At 37.8% G+C, this 18,349-nt stretch overlaps 2 long non-coding RNA genes across 2 annotated transcripts in view; one reads left to right on the forward strand and one right to left on the reverse strand.

Annotated features, from left to right (window-relative positions):
- LOC138848643 (uncharacterized) overlaps positions 1-6,090 on the reverse strand; it is a 31,741-nt gene extending 25,651 nt beyond the window's left edge. The window contains exon 1 of the long non-coding RNA XR_011386715.1: positions 5,780-6,090. This is a non-coding gene — a long non-coding RNA (uncharacterized lncRNA). The remainder of the gene's footprint in view (positions 1-5,779) is intronic.
- Positions 1-18,349, forward strand: part of LOC103347702 (uncharacterized) — a 465,165-nt gene that overhangs the window by 373,979 nt on the left and 72,837 nt on the right. The gene's annotated exons all lie outside the window — the stretch shown is intronic.

The following is an 18,349-nucleotide window of genomic DNA, read 5'->3' on the forward strand; positions in this document are numbered from 1 at the left end:
GGGATTGTTTTTAGAAGTTTTCTCTCAGCAGTGGCATTGTATGTATACAAAGGATGTTGTTTTTTGTGTGTTGATTTTATATCCTGCTACTCTTCCACTCTTCTGAGTTGCAATAGTCTCTTGGTGGAGTTTTTTGGATTCCCTTTATATATTGGATCAGGTCATTTACAAATAGGGATAGTTCGACTTATTCTTTTCCCATTTGAATCCCTTTAATTTCTTTTTCTTTTCTAATGGCTTTGGCTAGAACTTCTAGGATTATTTTGAATAGCAGTGGTGAGAGTGGGCATCCTTGTCTGGTTCCAGATCTCAGTGGGAATGCCTCTAACTTTTCCCCATTCAATAGAATGCTGGCCCTGGGTTTGTTATAAATTGTCTTGAGTGTGTTGAGGAATGTTCCTTCTAAACCCAATTTGCTCAGAGTTTTCATCTTGAAAGGCTTTCCTATTTTATTAAACACTTTCTCTATATCTATTGAAATAATCATATGGTTTTTGTTCTTCAGTATGTTGATATGAGGTATCACTTTGATTGATTTGTGAATGTTAAACCATCCCTGCATACAAGGGATAAATTCCACTTGGACTGGGCAGATAATTTTTCTGATGTGTTATTAGATTCCATTGGCCAGAATTTTGTTGAGAATTTTTGCATATATGTTCATCAGAGAAATTGGTCTGTAGTTCTCTGTTGCATCTTTTCCAGGTTTAGGAATTAAGGTGATGGTTGCTTCATAGAAATAGTTTGGGAGGATTCCCTTTCTTTCAATTTTTTTGAGTAGCTTGAGAAGAAGTGGAGTTAGTTCTTCTTTAAATGTCTGGTAGAATTGAGCTGTGAAGCTGTAGAGTCCTGGGCTTTTCTTTCTTAGAAGAGTCTTTATTACTGATATGATTTCTTTCTTGGTAAATGGTGTGTTTAGATTTTTTATATCTTCATGGCTCAGTTTAGGTAAGCTGTATGTGTCCAGGAATCTATCCATTTCTTCTAGGTTTCCCAGTTTCATTTTTATTTGATTAATTTGGGTCTTCTCTCTCTTTTTTTTTGGTTAGTTGGGCTAATGGTGTGTCATTTTTTGTTAATTTAAAAAAACAGCTCTTCATTTTGCTGATCTTTTGTATTTTTTGGTTCAAGTTGTGTTGATTTCTTCTATAATTTTAATTATTTCTTTTCTCCTACTAGTTTTGGGTTTGGTTTGTTGTTGTTTTTGTAGACCCTTGAGGTGCATTGATAGCTCATTTATTTGGTGCCTTTCCAATTTCTTGGTGTAGGCAGAAATTGCTATAAACTTCCCTCTTAACACTGCTTTTGCTGTTTCCCATAAGTTTTGATATGTTGTATTATTGTCTTCATGTGTTTCCAGAAATTTTTTGATTTCTCTTTTGATTTCTTCTATGACCCACTATTCATTCGGGAGCATGTTGTTCAGTCTCCATGTGTTTGCATATGTTCTAAAGGTTCCTTAGTTCCTGATTTCAAGTTTAATTGCTTTATGGTCCAAGAAGAAGCATAGTATGATTTTGATTTTTTTAAATTTACTGAAAACTTGCTTTATGGCCTCAACTGTGGTCAGTCCTAGAGCAAGTTTCATGTCCTGGGGAGAAAAATGTATATTTTGTGGTTATTGGGTGGAAGGCTCTGTATATATCTGCTAGATCTCTTTGGTCTATAGTGTCAATTAAATATTACTTCTTTGTTGATTTTATGTCTTGTTAATCTGTCTAATGCTGACAGAGAGATATTGAACTCCCCCATTACCATTGTATTTGAGTGTATCTCTACCATTAAATCCATTAATATTTCTTTTAGATAGCCATGTGCCCAGTAACTAGGTGCATATACATTTATAATAGTCACATTCCTATTGAATTAATCCTTTAATCATTATATAGTGCCCTTCATTGTCTCTTTTAATAGTTTTTGTGTTAAAATCTATTTTGTCTGATATTAGGATGGCTCTATACCAGCTCATTTTAGGTTTCTGTTGGCATGAATTATCTTTTTCCATTCTTTCACTTTCAGTCTGTGTGAATCTTTGTTGGCAAGATGTGTTTCTTGAAGGCAGAAGATATATAGATTTCCTTTTTTAATCAGTTAAGCCAGTCTATGTCTTTTAACTGGGGAGTTCAGACCATTTACATGCAGGGTGACTATTGCTAAGTACCAACTTTTTGCTGTCATGTTTCCAAAGACAGTCATAATTTCGCTTTTTGAGTTTCCTTTCTGATTTTACTGGGTCATTTCCTGTATTCATCTTCTCTCATAATGATGTTCCTGTTTCTGTGTGTAGCACATCATTGAGCAACTTTTGTAGGGCAGAGTGAGTAATTATGAATTCTTTGAGTTTCTATTTGTTCTGAAAGATCTTTATTTCTCCTTTATTCATAAATGAGGGTCTTGCAGGGTACAGTATTCTGGGTTGACAGTCCTTTTCTCTTAAGACTTGGAATATATCTTGCATTTCTCTTTGCCTGTAGGATTTCTGATGAGAAGTCCAGAGTGGATCTAATTGGATTTTCCTTAAAATTGGTTTGATGATTTCCTCATGCATTTTTTTTTATTTTTGTTTTTTTATTTTTTGCCAAGCAGAGTTAGACAGTGAGAGAGACAGAGAGATAGAGAGAGAGAGAGACACAGTGAGAGATAGAGAGAAAGGTCTTCCTTCTGTTGGTTCACTCTCCTAATGGCCACCACGGCCAGTGCTGTGCCAATCTGAAGCCAGGAGCCAGGTACTTCCTCCCAGTCTCTCATGCGGGTGCAGGCACCCAAGCACTTGGGCCATCCTCCTCTGCCCTCCTGGGCCACAGCAGAGAGCTGGACTGGAAAAGGAGCAACCAGGACTAATACCTGGCACCTCAACCATGATTAGAACCCAGGGTGCTGGCGCCACAGGCAGAGGATTAGCCAAGTGAGCCATGGCACCAGCCTCCTCATGCATTTTTAAGATCTTCTCTTTATGTTTTACTGTGGAGAGTTTTACCACAATATCACATGATGAAGACCTTTTCTGGTCATATTTATTGAGAGTTCTGTGTACCTCCTGCACTTGGATGTCTCTTTCTTTATCCAGATTGGAGAAGTTTTCTGTTATTATTTCATTAAGAAGTCCTTCCAAACCTTTCTATCTTTCCACACCTTTTGGAACTGCTAGGATCTATAGGTTGAGTTGCTTGATAGTATCTTGTAAATCTCCAACCATGTTTTTCCTGATATTTTCTTCTGTTTTATGGTCTGACTCTAATGTTTCCAGAACTTTGTCTTCTGGTTATGATATCCTTTCTTCCATCTCACTTATTCTGCTGTTAAGTTTTTCTACTGTATTTTTATTTGATCTAATGAATTCTTCATTTCTGGTATTTCATTCTGACTTCTCTTTAATATCTCAATTTCTTGGAAGCACTTTTCATTTAGATTGTGAATTTGCTTATGGTTGCTTCTAAGTAATCTGACGATTAATTGTCTGTATTCCATTTCAGGCATATCCTCAATCTCTTCATCTCCAGCTTCTATTATTGAAGAGTTTAGTGTTCCTTTTGGGGACTCATGTTGTCTTCTTTATTCTTATTTTGGGTTTTTGCTTTGTTTTTTGATATATCTGCACAGACACACGTATACTTATATAATATACACACACACATAAATTTATCTGAAGAAGTTCTCTTGTGAGATTTATCTGTTATGAGCTGCTATGTGTTTATGCATTTCAAAAGGAAGCACAGGGCACCATCTACTGAAGCCCTGCTCACTTGTCAATTGTGGTGGAGGTGGGTATGAACTTTGGTGCACTCAGCCCTGCCTACTGAGACCTTGCTCACTTTTCAATGATCGATGGAATGGGCTTGAGTTTCCCTGCTGCACGGTTTGCATAGTAGAGAAGAGGTTCGTCTGAGATGTTGTGGACCTTGTTACTGAGTGGGGGTGTGTGGGGTGGCTCACACAGTTGATGGATATGTGCTCTGGAGGCCAAGGCCTACATTTGAGAATGTAAGCATTCAAGATGGCTTCTCTTGGCAGGCTGCAGGTCAGGATGGAGAGGCAGGGGAGGGAGGTGGACCAGGGAGTACCTCATCGCTCTGCTTCTCTTTTTTCCACATGGAACTTCAAAAGCAGTTCACCTTATCCCCCCTCCCACTGCTACTCACAGCTCCACGAACCCCCAATTCCCCATCTAACCTGCTCTGCTGGGGGCTGGCACAATTTGCTCCAAGAGTGTGCATCTCCTGCATCTCCTTTGTTTCTCCTCCTTATTTGTTCTTTCAGCATGGACCTGCCCAGTCTGTGTTGGCTTCCTGGGTTTCCCATTGTAAATTTTCCATGGTTCTATCTCCTGTGTGTAACTTCTCTCCCTTTTAATTATGTATTTTACCCTATGTGCCTCGGATCATCCTGTTGCTAAGACACCATTTTGGAGGCCCCCCCATTGTCTCTTTTCTAAAGGATTATGCAATATTTTAGATAGGAAATATTTAGTTCTTAAACACAGAACAATACAATCTTATTAATTTTAATTATTAATATTAATATCAAATAATAATAATATTTGATATGGCCTATAAACTTCATGAGAATTTCAGTGAGAAAGCTGTTTTGGGTCAGAGATGTCAGAATACCTTTTATGGAAGAAGGTAGCAACTGCATGATTTGAAGAATTTAGGTAGCTTTTATTATTGTGATAATTAAGAATAGTATATGTGTATTATTATATATAATATGGCATATACTAAATATAACCAATTAATATCTGCCTGTTGTTCTACATGCTATTCTGAGCATTTTAGTTATCACTCAATTTTACAAAATGCTGTAACTGCTTCCACTAAATTAGTGAAGACATGGAGGCAAAGTGAGATGAAATAACTTGCCTCAGGTCACACAGTTCACAAGTAGTGGATCCAGAATTCAAGTTCAGACACTTTAATTATACTGGCCTGCAGCAAGACTAGTGAGTGTGCAAGAGATCAGGAGATAGTTCATAATGCAGAGCATGCAGCTTGAATTATGTCTTAATTCAGTCATATTTTACAAGCCAAATCATTTTTAGCTTATCAATTTAGAAGATGTAAATTATACTCTTAATTGCAAATGGATCAATTTCAATCAACTAAGCTTTGCTCAGTGATGAATTCAACTAATGGCTACAACAGGTTTTCTTTCAATAGTGTGCTGCCATTTCTTATAGATGCCATTGAGGAAGGAATAAACCATGTTGCACTGTGCAAAAAATTCTTTTTTTTTAGTTTTTTATTTATATTTTATTTTAGTTAATGAGCATAAATTTCCAAAGTACAGCTTATGGATTATAATAGCTTCCCCCCCATAACTTCCCTCCAACCCACAACACTCCCCTCTCCCACTCGCTCTCCTCTTCCATTCACATCAAGATTAATTTTCAATTATCTTTATATACAGAGGATCAATTTAGCACATATTAAGTAAAGATTTCAACAGTTTGCACCCACACAGAAACACAAAGTGTAAAATACCTTTTGAGTACTAGTTATAGCATTAATTAAACACCTAAGAGTAATTGTGTATTAATTACAGAGTTCAACCAATAGTTTTAAGTAGAACATAAAAAAATACTAAAAGGGTAAAGTATTAAGTTCTTTTTTTTCTTTTTTTGTTTGTTATATAGTTATTTTTTTATTTAATAAATGTGAATTTACAAAGTACAACTTGTGTATTGTTGTGGCTTCCCCCCAAACCTCCCTCCCTCCTGTGGCCCTCCCCTCTCCCACTCCCTCTCCCATCCCACCCTTCATCGAGTTTCATTTTCAATTACCTTCATATACTGAACATCAACTTAGTATATACTAAGCAAGGATTTCAACAGGCTGCCCTCATACAACTGCACAAGGTATAGGGTATTGTTCGACTAGTAGTGTTGTTTTTTAAGTTTCATAGTAGAACACATTAAGGACAGAGATCCTACATGGGGAGCATGTACCCAGTGACTCCCATTGTTGATTTAACAATTGGCACTCTTATTTATGACGTCAGCAATCACCAGAGACTCTTGCTATGAGCTGTCTAGGCTATGGAAGCCCCTTGAGTTCACCGACTCTGAATTTGTTTAGTCAAGGCCATATCACAGTGGAGGTTCCTTCCTCCCTTCAGAGAACAGGCCTTGTTCACCAGGATCTTTCAGTTAGATTGTTTTTTGCCACCGTGTCGTGGCTTTCCATGCCTGTGAGACTCTCATGGACCTTTTAGCCAGATCCGAATGTCCCAAGGGTTGATTCTGAGGCAGGAGTGCTGCCATTCTGAGTCTGCTGTGTGTCCTGTTTCCCCCGCAGGATCATTCTCTCCCTTTTAATTCTATCCTTCATTATTTGCTTACACTGGTCTTATTTGTGAAATCTCATCGACACATACCATATCTTTTTGATTGGTTGTGTATTTATACTTATCACTTTACCAAGTGCACTGGCATTGGTACTTGCCTCCTTGGTAAGACTGAGTTGAAATCCCCTGGCACATTTCTAGTTCCACCATTGGAGGTAAGTCCGAGTGAGCATGTGCCAACCTATATATCTCCTCCCTCTCTTATTCCCACTCCTATGTTTAACAGAGATCACTTTTCTGTTAATTTTAAACGCCTAAGAATGATTATGCATTGATTACAGAGTTCAACCAGTGGTCTTATGTAGAACAAACAGAGCAACAACAACAACAACAACAAAAATACTAAAAGAAATAAAATAGTAAGTTGTTCCTCAACAGTCTAGACAAGGGCTGATCATGTCATTGTCTCTCATAGTGTCCATTTCGTTTCAATGGGTATCATGGTCTCTTATTCAAATAATATATTTCCATAACCTCTGCTTATTACTGGGAGAAAAAAAGTTCCAGTAAAGATTTATATCAACTCTAGGAATACATAGTGTCATATATATAAATGTTAGAAATATATGTCATATATATAAAAGTTAGAGACAGAAGTTTTCCGTCTGTTGGTCCACTTTCCTAAATGCCTGCAACACTTAGGACTGGGCTTGTCAAAAGCTAGCAGGCTAGAATTCAATCTGTTTCTCCCATGTGCATGGCAGAGATCCTAGAACTTGGGACTACCATCTGATCCATCCCAGGATCTGTATTATCAGAAAGCTGGAATTGGAAGCAGGGCTGAGACTTGAACCCATATATAAGATGCAGGTATCCCAAACAACATCCTAATTTCTGTTCCATACCCCCATGATGACACACAAATTTATTTTTTAATATGTATTTTATTTATTTGAGAGACAGAGTTACAGAGAGGGAAAGACAGAGAAAGGTCTTCCATGTGCTGGTTCACTCCCCAAATGACCACAACAGAAGAGGTGGGCCGAGCCAAAGACAGAAGCCAAGAGCTTTTTCCAGGTCTCCTACACGGGTTCAGGGGTCCAAGCACACGGGCCATCCTCTGCTTCTTTCCCAGGCCATTAGCAGGGAATTGGATCTGAAGAGGAGTAGCCAGGACATGACCCAGCGCCCACATGGGATACTGGCGCTGTAGGCGGAGGCTTAGCCTATCATGCCACAGCACTGCCCCCTATACTCAAACTTTTTAAAACTGAACTTGTGTTATACCACAAACTAGATAAGTCAAAAAACTGCCATTCTATTAGCTGTAATTTAGAATTATGTCAGGCTGAATTGTCTTTCCTTTCTAACCCAAAATTTTTTGGTAAAATTTGAGATTTATTTTAACATTTTTTTAAAAAAAAACATTTTCTCAGTGTTTGGCTTATCCAAGATGTCAATTGGACTTATCTTCTGAGAGCCAATATTCTGAGAACTTAATGTGCTCTTTGGCAAGATGCTACTGTCAGATATACTGCTATGTGTTAAGCTGTTAGAATCCACAATTTAGCTCATTGGTTTAGAAACACATTTGTCATATCAAGGTAATATCGAGGAAGATAATCATTGTGGGGTGTCACTTAAATTGAAATTGGGGGATTGGTGTTGTGGTGTAGCAGGAAAAGCTGCCACCTACAACACTGGCCTCCCATATGGGCACCAGTCCAGGTCCTGGCTGCTCCACTATCAGTCCAGCTCCCTGTTAATGTACCTTGGAAAGAAGCAGAAGATGGCCCAAGTCCTTGGGCCATTTCAACCATGTGGGAGACCTGGAAGAAACTCTTGGCTCTTAGCTTCTGCCTGGCCCACCCACCTAACTGGGTGGTGAACCAGCTGATGAAAGTTCTTTCTCTCTCTCTCTCTTTCGCTCTTGTTCTCTCCTTCTCTCAAATAAATAAAAATAAATCTTTTAAAAATGCGAATTGCGAGACCATTGTTAAACAGACTTATTATACCATCAGAATTGAACTCCTGAGGACAAGCTTAAACTGAGCTGTCTGCATAAACCCACCTATATGCCTGCTGACCCTGTGAATGGGGCCAAACTGCAATTTCAGTAATGAATTTCATTAGCATTTGCAACAGTTTTTAAGGTCATTCCCCTTGCCTCCAGAGACTGTGCCCAGTCACTTTTGTGAAAACCCCTGTTTCATCAATCACAATTGTTGACAAACAAGAGTTACAAGTAACAACTCCATTGCAGCTTAAAGATAAAAACACCTATCATCTTGTGAAACACTGGAACAATATTTTATGGCTGCTTGCATTTTGTGTTTCTCAAATTGTAATCCTAGTAAACCCCAATAAACAGTATCTTTTTCAACAGGGGTAATTATGCAGCCCCAATTTTGTTAGTGGTGTTACATCATAACAGATGTCATTCTCATTAAATTTTTATTGAGTTTTTTCTTTGTGCTGGGTTTTAAGTATCCCAACAGGTATAAATAAAATTCTGCATTCTGTTTTCTCTGATATGTGGTAGTTAATGTAGGATACACAAAATATATAGGGATGAAATAGACACCTTGTGATTTGATCGCTGCATTTATTCCTTGTTTATACTCCTGTGAAACTGTGGTCTTTCTACTTTTTACTTGTTGAGTTTCATGGTTAGTAGTGCCTTAAGCCCATGATTATAGAGTGGTTTGAAATTATGTTTTTGCAAAAAATAAAGGCAAAAGAAATGAAGGAAGGAGAGGGATTCAGGAAGGGAAGTATGGTTATCTTCTTTGAATTGTATCTATGAAATACATAAAACTTGTTCTCCTGATATTAATACAGTTTTTTAAAAATATGCATTCATAAGAAACTAGAACAAATACTTTTATGAAATTTACAGACTATATTCCACTGTAAAAACTTTAAGGTATTTCCAGATTATTTGTCTTATTATAATATTTTTTAAGTGAAAGGGACAGGTCAAATTTCTTTTTAAAAAAAAAAACTTATTTGTTTTTTTTTTTTATTTATTTTTATTTTTTATTTTTTGACAGGCAGAGTGGACAGTGAGAGAGAGAGACAGAGAGAAAGGTCTTCCTTTGCCATTGGTTCACCCTCCAATGGCCGCCGCAGCTGGCGCGCTGTGGCCAGCACACCGCACTGATACGATGGCAGGAGCCAGGAGCCAGGTGCTTCTCCTGGTCTCCCATGGGGTGCAGGGCCCAAGCACCTGGGCCATCCTCCACTGCACTCCCTGGCCACAGCAGAGAGCTGGCCTGGAAGAGGGGCAACCAGGACAGAATCCGGCGCCCCGACCGGGACTAGAACCTGGTGTGCCGGTGCCACTAGGCGGAGGATTAGCCTAGTGAGCCTCGGCACCGGCCGGGACAGGTCAAATTTCTAAGATCCCTAAGGTTCATATTATGTGCAAAGGTTTCTAGTAGGTACTAAATGTATATTCTGTACAATCTTTGCCAAGTTCCTAAGCTGTTGTTAACTTTATTCTTGCTCTCTAGGTAAGGGTGCAGAAAGGTCTGATTGAGGTAAAATGATAGAATTAAACACACATCTACTAGACAACAGAGATGAGAGTTGAACAAAAGTGGCTTAATTCCAAAGACTATGTTCTTGTTTTAAAAACATTGTTTTAAAAATGCTAATGTCATTAGCATTTTGGTGGAACTAGAATCTCTCTTGTACTGCAAGGAAGTGAGACACTTGAGATCTGAGGAGAATGAAAATTTCAACTACAACAGAAGTTAGTTAACAAAATGTTTTTCTCCTTACCATGGGAGGAATGTGGTCCTGGAAATCTGAGTATTTAAATGAAACAGGGATATTACTGATAGAAAATTGATTAAAGGTTTCCACATTGGGAACAAAGTGATTAAAATACATGTAAGTAATAAATTGGGGCCAGCACTGTGGCACAGCAGGTAAAGCCACCACCTGCTGTCCTGCCATCCCATATGGGCACCAGTTCAAGTCCCGGCTGCTCCACTTCCAATCCAGCTCTCTGCTATGGCCTGGGTAAACAGTGGATGGCCCAGGTCCTTGGGCCCCTGCCCCCAAGTGGGAGACGTGGAGGAAGCTCCTGGCTCCTGGCTTCCGATCAGCCCAGCTCTGACCATTGCAGCCATCTGGGGAGTGAACCAGCAGATGGAAGACCTTTCTCTCCATCTCTCTGCTCCTGCCTCTCTGTGACTCAGCCTTTCAAATAAATAAATAAATAAATCTTTAAAAAATAATAATAATAAGTTAAGTATGTTAGTTAACACATGATAAGCCACATTAGAATGTATGGTTGTCCATGGTGGACAAGAGTGTAATTATTAATAGGAGAAATGACTAAGGACAAGAGAGAGTTAGCACATAATTAGTTCCCACAGAAACAGAGCAAGTAAAACTAGGCAGTTGATACGAAGGCATTAGAGTCCGCATGCCTTGTTTGTATTTTGATATCAAGTCTGTTTCTGAAAAAAAAAAAAGTTATATTTAGGTTTTGGCTTTAATGTAATTTCTGATACCTGTTCCTTACCTTGACTGTCTTTTCCTGGAGATATATGCCTGTGTGTGTGCGTGCATGTGTGTGTGTGTGTGTGTATCTACTAAATGATAAATGGAACTTTGAGGAAGTATAATAAGTTCCTCTTACCTCAGGTTAGAGTGTTTTTTTTTTTTAAATTTACTTTTGGTCATCTCTGGTTCCCTCCATACAGAACTGATGTACTTGACTGTAGAATTCACTTCTCATTCCCAACGTTGATATCATAGAACTGTGGATACGAATGGGGGCCTTTGAAAGGGTTCTCCTCACTTGTCTTCAATTTAGTGCAAGCCTCTATGAGCTTAACTGTTGCTAATTTAGTGCTTCCATATTTCTTATTCAGACCTACTTTTTCCTTTTTTATGACTGATTTCCTTTCTTCTCAGTGCATATCACTATCTCCATGGGGCTGTCAGTTAAGTATAAGAAGGATGCATTTTGCTTTATATTCAAATCTTTCAAATCTCTACACAGATATACTCATTGTATGTGGAATCTGCAGTGTATGAGTAAACTTTGAAAATATAAGTCATTTGTAGGTCACCTGTATATTTCTTGTCTGCTATCATCTAAAACAAGTTAAATGTGTGTCTTCTCCTATGCTGAGTTTTATATGCATATACTTATTTTCTACTATAATTAAACAGCTGTGCACTTAAAATTTTAGAAACAAATACAGGAAATTAAATTTAAAAATAATCATATGACAAGTGCTATTGTTTTGGTTTGTGTTTGTCGTAAATGGTGCTTCTTGATAATGAGATATGAAATAGGAGGTAATGTAAAATTAATAGATTTTTGGGAATTTGAACTTTCGAACACTACCTAGATAGGTAACATATATAATTTATTTTCTACAATATTAATTAAAAGTTTATCATTCCCCCTTTCCTGCATGTAATGAACCAAAACCACTACCTTAAGGAAATCTGATGAGTATGCACACATTAAGTATAAAAAAGGAATGTGAGAAGGAAAAAGAAAGAGGTGAGATGGAAGAGAAAGACAGTTACATATGAAAGATTCAGAAATGTCCTGTGAAGGTTAAGTTGTAGTGAGAAAATAGATGAATTATGGAGTATTTTCAGTAAATACATCAGCAAGATTCCTTTATATGAAAGGTGTAGTGTCAGAGACAGAAGTAGAAAAGGCAGCAGGATTTTCTGTCGCTGGTTCACTACCTAGCTTGGGGTTAAGCCAGGTTGAAGTCAGGAGCCCAGAGCTCCATCAGAGTTTTCCACATGACTGGCAGGGGCCCAAGTACTTGAACTATATTCCAATAACTTCCCAGGCACATTATCAGGGAGCTGGATCAGAAGTAGAGCGCCTGGGGCTTGACACAGCATTCCAATACAGGATTCACCTTCTGTACTCCAACACCGGTATAATTTCTTTGGGAAATATTCCTTCCCACAGTCATCTTTACTTGTCACAAGTAAATAAAGCAACTCCTGTTTGAGGCTGATGAGTTGAGACCACCCCAGATTGATGGACCCCTTGTGACTGAACATTTTCTGAGGTAGAATGAAATATAATAAAGTTAATAATGGTGAAAGAAAACATCGAGTTCACACTATTCATAGCCATGCTTAGAAAATCTGAAACTTGGGGGCCAGCGCCATGGCTCTCTTGGTTAATCCTCTGCCTGCGGCACCAGCATCCCATATGGAACCGGGTTCTAGTCCCGGTTCATTGCTTCTCTTCCAGGCCAGCTCTCTGCTGTAGCCCGGGAAGGCAGTGGAGGATGGCCCATGTGCTTGGGCACCTGCACCCATGTGGGAGACCAGGAAGAAGTACCTGGCTCCTGGCTTCAGATCAGTGTAGCTCCGGCTGTAGCAGCCATTTGGGGGCTGAACCAACGGAAGGAAGACCTTTCTTTCTGTCTCTCTCACTCACTGTCTAACTCTACTTGTCAAATAAATAAATAAATAAATAAATAAAAATGAAAATCTGAAATCTGGAGGGAACACCTGTTAGATAAGAGGATTCTTTGAATGATGTACCAAATGCTACCACTATTCATCAAAGGTTTTACTGAATTGTGGGGAAATATGATGACATTATTTGTTTTGATTAGTACCCAAGACTTACACATTGATCATTTGTGAGATAAAAAAAAAAAATGAGGAACAAAACTATGTGATGACCATCCACTAAAAGGGAACCATCTGTGTGACAATGTGTGGCCCAACTAATAAGCAAATTGTCTTTAAAATTACAGCTTTTCTTTCTTTCTTTTAAAGATTTATTTATTTGAAGGCAGAGTTACAGAGAGAAATACAGAGAGAGAGAGTTCTTCCATCTACTTGTTCATTCCCCAAATGGCCACAATGGCTGAAGCTGGGCCTATCTGAAGCCAGGAGACGGGAGCTTCCTCCGGGTCTGCCACATGGGTGCAGGGGCCCAAGTCATCTTCCACTGCTTTCCCAGGTCATTAGCAGCGAGCTGGATCTGAAGTGGAGCAGCCAGGACTCAAACAGGCACTCATATAGGATGCCAGCACTGCAGGTGGCAGCTTTACCCACCACACCACAGTGCCATCCCTGAAATTACAGGTTTTTTTTTTTTAATTTTAATTTGATTTTAATACTAAAGATGATTAAAGTCATGATTAAAGTCATGGTGATGCATTTTCTGTTTTATTATCAATAGATTTTTACTGATGAATTATATGCTTTCTTTATACCCTCAAGATTGCAAAATCCATGATGGTAATCATTATTAAAGGGTTGGTAAGCAAATACACATTTATAATGGATAGGCTTATTAGACGACCTATTTGTTTGCATATATATGCAGAGAAATGATGTAGTTGAAAAAAACTATATTAAGCCAACCAATAAATTTATGCCAAGGGAGCCATAACAAGTATTCTACAATATCAATTAAGCTATTATTTATATAAAATAAAATATAAATGATAATACATTTATATAAGTACTGCTGGCACTGTTAATAACAATAAAATAGACATTAGAAAAATGTTAATACATTTTTAAATTGAAAACACTAAATAATCTTTGTCAGAAAATAATAATTAATATGGTATAACTAAAGATACATTTTAAGAGTTAAGATAACTGGGGCCGGTTCTATAGCGTGATAGACGAAGCCTTTGCCTACAGCGTCAGCATCCCCTATGGACACTGGTTCATGTCGTGATTCAGCTTTCTGCGTATAGTCTGGAAGAGTAGTGGAAGATGGTCCAAGTGCTTGGGCCCCTGGACTGTGTGGGAGACCCAGAGGACGCTCCTAACTCCTGGTTTCAGATTGGCCCCGCCTCCACCATTTCAGCCATTTTGCGAGTGAACCAGCAAATGGAATACCTTTCTCTATCTCCCCCTCTCTCTATGTAACTCTCTCAAATTAAAAAAAAAATTAAGATAATTGAGATAATGGTATAACTAGATCATTCATTCCTAATTTGTCTATATAATTCTTACTTATATACACACATTCTGGGTTTTTTGCTTGTTTGCAGCCACTAGTTTTGAATTTGCATTTTCTAGTAATTTTTATTATGTATGCTTATGAAAATCCTTACATCCCTTTATAAACAACTTTAATATCTATACATATTTACTAAATTTGTGTACAGTTCATTATCAAAAAAGATGTAGATGTAAATGTACCGATATGAAATGATTTTCAAAATACATAATATGATGGTGCCTGCACTGTGCATAGTAGGTTAAACCTCTGCCTGTGGTGCCGACATCCCATATGATGTTTGAGTCCACGCTGCTCCACTTCTGATCCAGCTCCCTGCTAATGGCCTGGGAAAGCAGTGGTTGATGACCCACTTGAGCTTGAGCCCCTGCACCCACATGGAAGACCTGGAATAAGCCCCTGGATCCTAGCTTGGATTGGCCCGGCTCTGCAATTTGGCCATTTGGGGAATGAACCAGCGGATGGAAGACTTCTCTCTCTCTCTCTCTCTCTCTGTAATTCTGCCTCTCAGTAAATAATCTTTAAAAAAAGATATAACATGAAGTGAGAAAATTAAAAACAAAGGCATGTACAGTGTAAGCATACTCAAAAAGTATGGAAATGCATATTATGAAAAAGCTGTGCCTACCTTTCAAAAATTTTTGCACCAAACTAAGCATCTCTTTCTGTTGTTAAATACATTAACCCATTTATTATAGGCTACTGATGTCTCAAAGATGGTGCCTTTATTAGTCTGTCAATTATTTCAGTCTTCTGATTGCAGACTTTACTAATTCCATTTTTCCATGAACTTTTTGTGGTGCTCTTGTGTCATCTGACATATGGAAAAAAATTAGTAAAACATGGCATAGAACCAAAGATGAACTGTATTCTGTATTGCCCTAAAATAGTGATGCTACAGAGAAAAAATAGAAAACAAATGCTTAGACTGGAACTGTGGATGGAAGGGCAAGAAGACCATGAGTTAGAGACTTTTTGAAAGGGATAATGAGCAAGTCCCCATCCACAGAGCACTTAGATGTCTTTGATAGCTCTTTCTACTTGGACCATGAGGAAAATATAGAAAAAAGAATGGCAGACATGTAAATATACCAGCATCAGCGGTACAAGATAGGAAGAAACAGAACATCTCATGTCAGATGAAGATTCAAATCAAGTCCAAGAAACAGAAGAAAATTTCCTAATAGAGCTCCCCATAAGAGAAAGATTTGCTAAATCTATTAAATCAAGACTTCAGAACTGAAATATAAAGTCAATACATGGACAAAAAACGATATATTTTAAGTGTAAATATAGAGAAACCTGAGAACCATCAGAGCAAATGTAAAAGTTTGCTAATATATTTAAAATGTCCAACACAACTAAAACAGAGAGACACAACTAATTAATTAATGACATAGAAAAAAGCTTGCCATAACTCAGGTGAATACTAAGGAAAAGGGCACATAAATTATACAGCATATAATCACTATATGGAAAATTATTATCTACCATAAATATTCCAGAACCACAACAAATGAGACACTGACTTGTAACAGAAATAGTGAAATATAACAGAAAGTATAATTACTGAATGGAATATTCTGGTCTAAAGCATAACTTGTGATCACATTTTAACATATATAGAAAAATTAACACAAAAATCTGAACTATTTTATTCAGCATCCCATATGGGCGCTGGTTCGAGTCCAGGCTGTTCCACTCCACCTCCCTGCTAATGGCCTGGGAAAGCAAAAGAGGATGGCCTAAGTGCTTGGGGCCCCGCACCCAAGTGGGAGACCCAGAAGAATCTGCTGGCTTTGCATTGGCTCAGCTCCTGCCGTTGCAGCCATCTGGGGAATGAACCGGCAGATGGAAGATCTCTCAGTCTCTGTCTCCTTCTCTCTGTAACTCTTTCAAGTAAAATAAGTCTTTAAGAAACATACATGAAATTATTAAAATATGGAAAAAGACTAAGTAGTTGTGATTAGTATTATTGTTAAAGAGTAGAATGGATGGCTCCAATCCAGCTCTTATGTCACTCAGGTAATACAGGTTCTGGCACCTAAAGGCTGCAATCTTTTTCTTAGTGCATATAAGTCATGGAGGTCCGGCTTCTGTTCTCATATGATAACTGTGCTTCTGTTCCTAGCTCCAGTGACTTTCCAAACATCTTATTAGGTAGGTGGTTTATACAAAGATTGAGAAATAAGTTTTAAGAAGCACTTAGTGGTAGGGTGTAAGTAGTATTTACTTTAATACTGATTTTTGACTATCTGAAATTAAATGAGTTTTATGACTTAATCTAATGACAGCATTATGATCAGATGATTTCTTTCTGTATTGCTGCTCACTGATTTACATTATAAAAAATAATAATTTAATGTTCTACAAAAAGCCATGGCCACAAGAAATTTTAGTTCCGTAATTGAACTGGTTATAAAAAAGGAAAAGGTGTATATTTATGTTTCATATAATCAAAAGCAGAAAAATATCAAGAAAAAGGCTAATATTAATCAGGTAAATTTAAAGTTAAGAAATTAAATAACCAAGTGAAGTCTAAATATGAAACAACAAACGTTGATCAGATAAGTAGTCTTGGGGAAATAAATGACAAGCTTTATGACTGCTTTTCTTTCAATGTGATGTGAGTTTGCAAAACAAAAGTAGTCTCACTAGAACTTATTTCATTAGACAATTCAAGGGGTGAAAGGGAGAGTGAGTAGTAAACAATTCCTAGAAGTATAGGAACTAGAATTTCCAGCCAAGCCTGTAATAGCTTTAAAGATGAGATGCTTGCTGTCTGCTATTCTAGTCCCTGCCTAACTTCTCCATATTGTGAAAGTAATGATGGTGTTTAATGACTCAGCAGTGATGAAGAAATTCTTCCCTTGCGATATGTTTACTCTTAAAACTTGTTTGTAATTGACTATTTTGAATTAAATGACTTTTTTAAAAAAAATATTTATTTGAAAGAGTTACAGAGAGGGAGAGGGAAAGGAAGAAACACAGAGATAGATCATCCATCTGCTGGTTCACTCTCCAAAATGGCTGCACCAGTCAGGGCTTTAGAAGAACTGTTGCAACATACGGTACAATTTTTAGTTTTTTAAGGAAACTCATTACTGTTTTCCATAATTGCTGTGATCAATTTGCATTTCCATCAGCAGTTTACAAGGCTTCCCTTTTCTCAACACCCTACTGATGTTATCTTGTGGCTTTCTCATTATAGCACTCACCATGAGAGAAGTGAATAATTTGTGTGTCTGTGTGTGTGCACGTGTGTATATACCTACATGTGTTTGTGTGTACTATCCAACCTTGAAAAATTAGAAAATATGGATGGATATAAAGGACATTATGCTAAGTGAAATAAGTCAGGCACAGAAAGAATAATTCTGCTTGATCTCACTTATATGAGGAATCTAAACATTGTTGACTACATAGAAACAGAGTAAGGAAAAGATGTAAATCAGAGGGTACAAATTTCTAGTAATGTAGGATGAATAAGTCTAGAAATCTGTTGCCCATGGCATGAAGACTGTAGTTAATAATGTCATATTATGTACGGGAAATTTGCTAAGAATGTAAATCTTAGGTGAACTTCCCACACCCTCCTCTCCGCACACACACACACACAACACACACATATGAAGGTAACCATGTGTGATGATGGATGTGTTAATGTACCATATTTTCCCTAAGCATATTCATCTTAAAGCCTTCTGTCATATACCTTACATATACCTTATTAAAAAATAGATGATGTGGTTTAGTCCTTGAACCCTAGCTCGTTGTGTTAGCATCTTGAGTTATTCAGACCATGTTGGGACTCAGGATAACAATGAACTCATCTTTGATTTCACAGGGTTTGTTGTCCCTTAGAGGCCAGACCAGAATCTTAATACCTGCCCAGGATGCCTAATGTATTCCAGGCATTGTTCTAGCTGCAGCTAATAATGTAGACCAATTCTCCACCTCCAGGAAGTTGCCCTTCAAGTAGACCAGACAGCCAAATTTTCAAAATTAAATATTGTTTTCCTTTGCAAAACATTGGTCTAGATCAGGATTGCCAAACTCAGCACTAATCAC

The sequence above is a fragment of the Oryctolagus cuniculus genome, chromosome 2 (genome assembly GCF_964237555.1).
Source record: "Oryctolagus cuniculus chromosome 2, mOryCun1.1, whole genome shotgun sequence".
In the NCBI taxonomy this organism is placed as follows: domain Eukaryota; kingdom Metazoa; phylum Chordata; class Mammalia; order Lagomorpha; family Leporidae; genus Oryctolagus; species Oryctolagus cuniculus.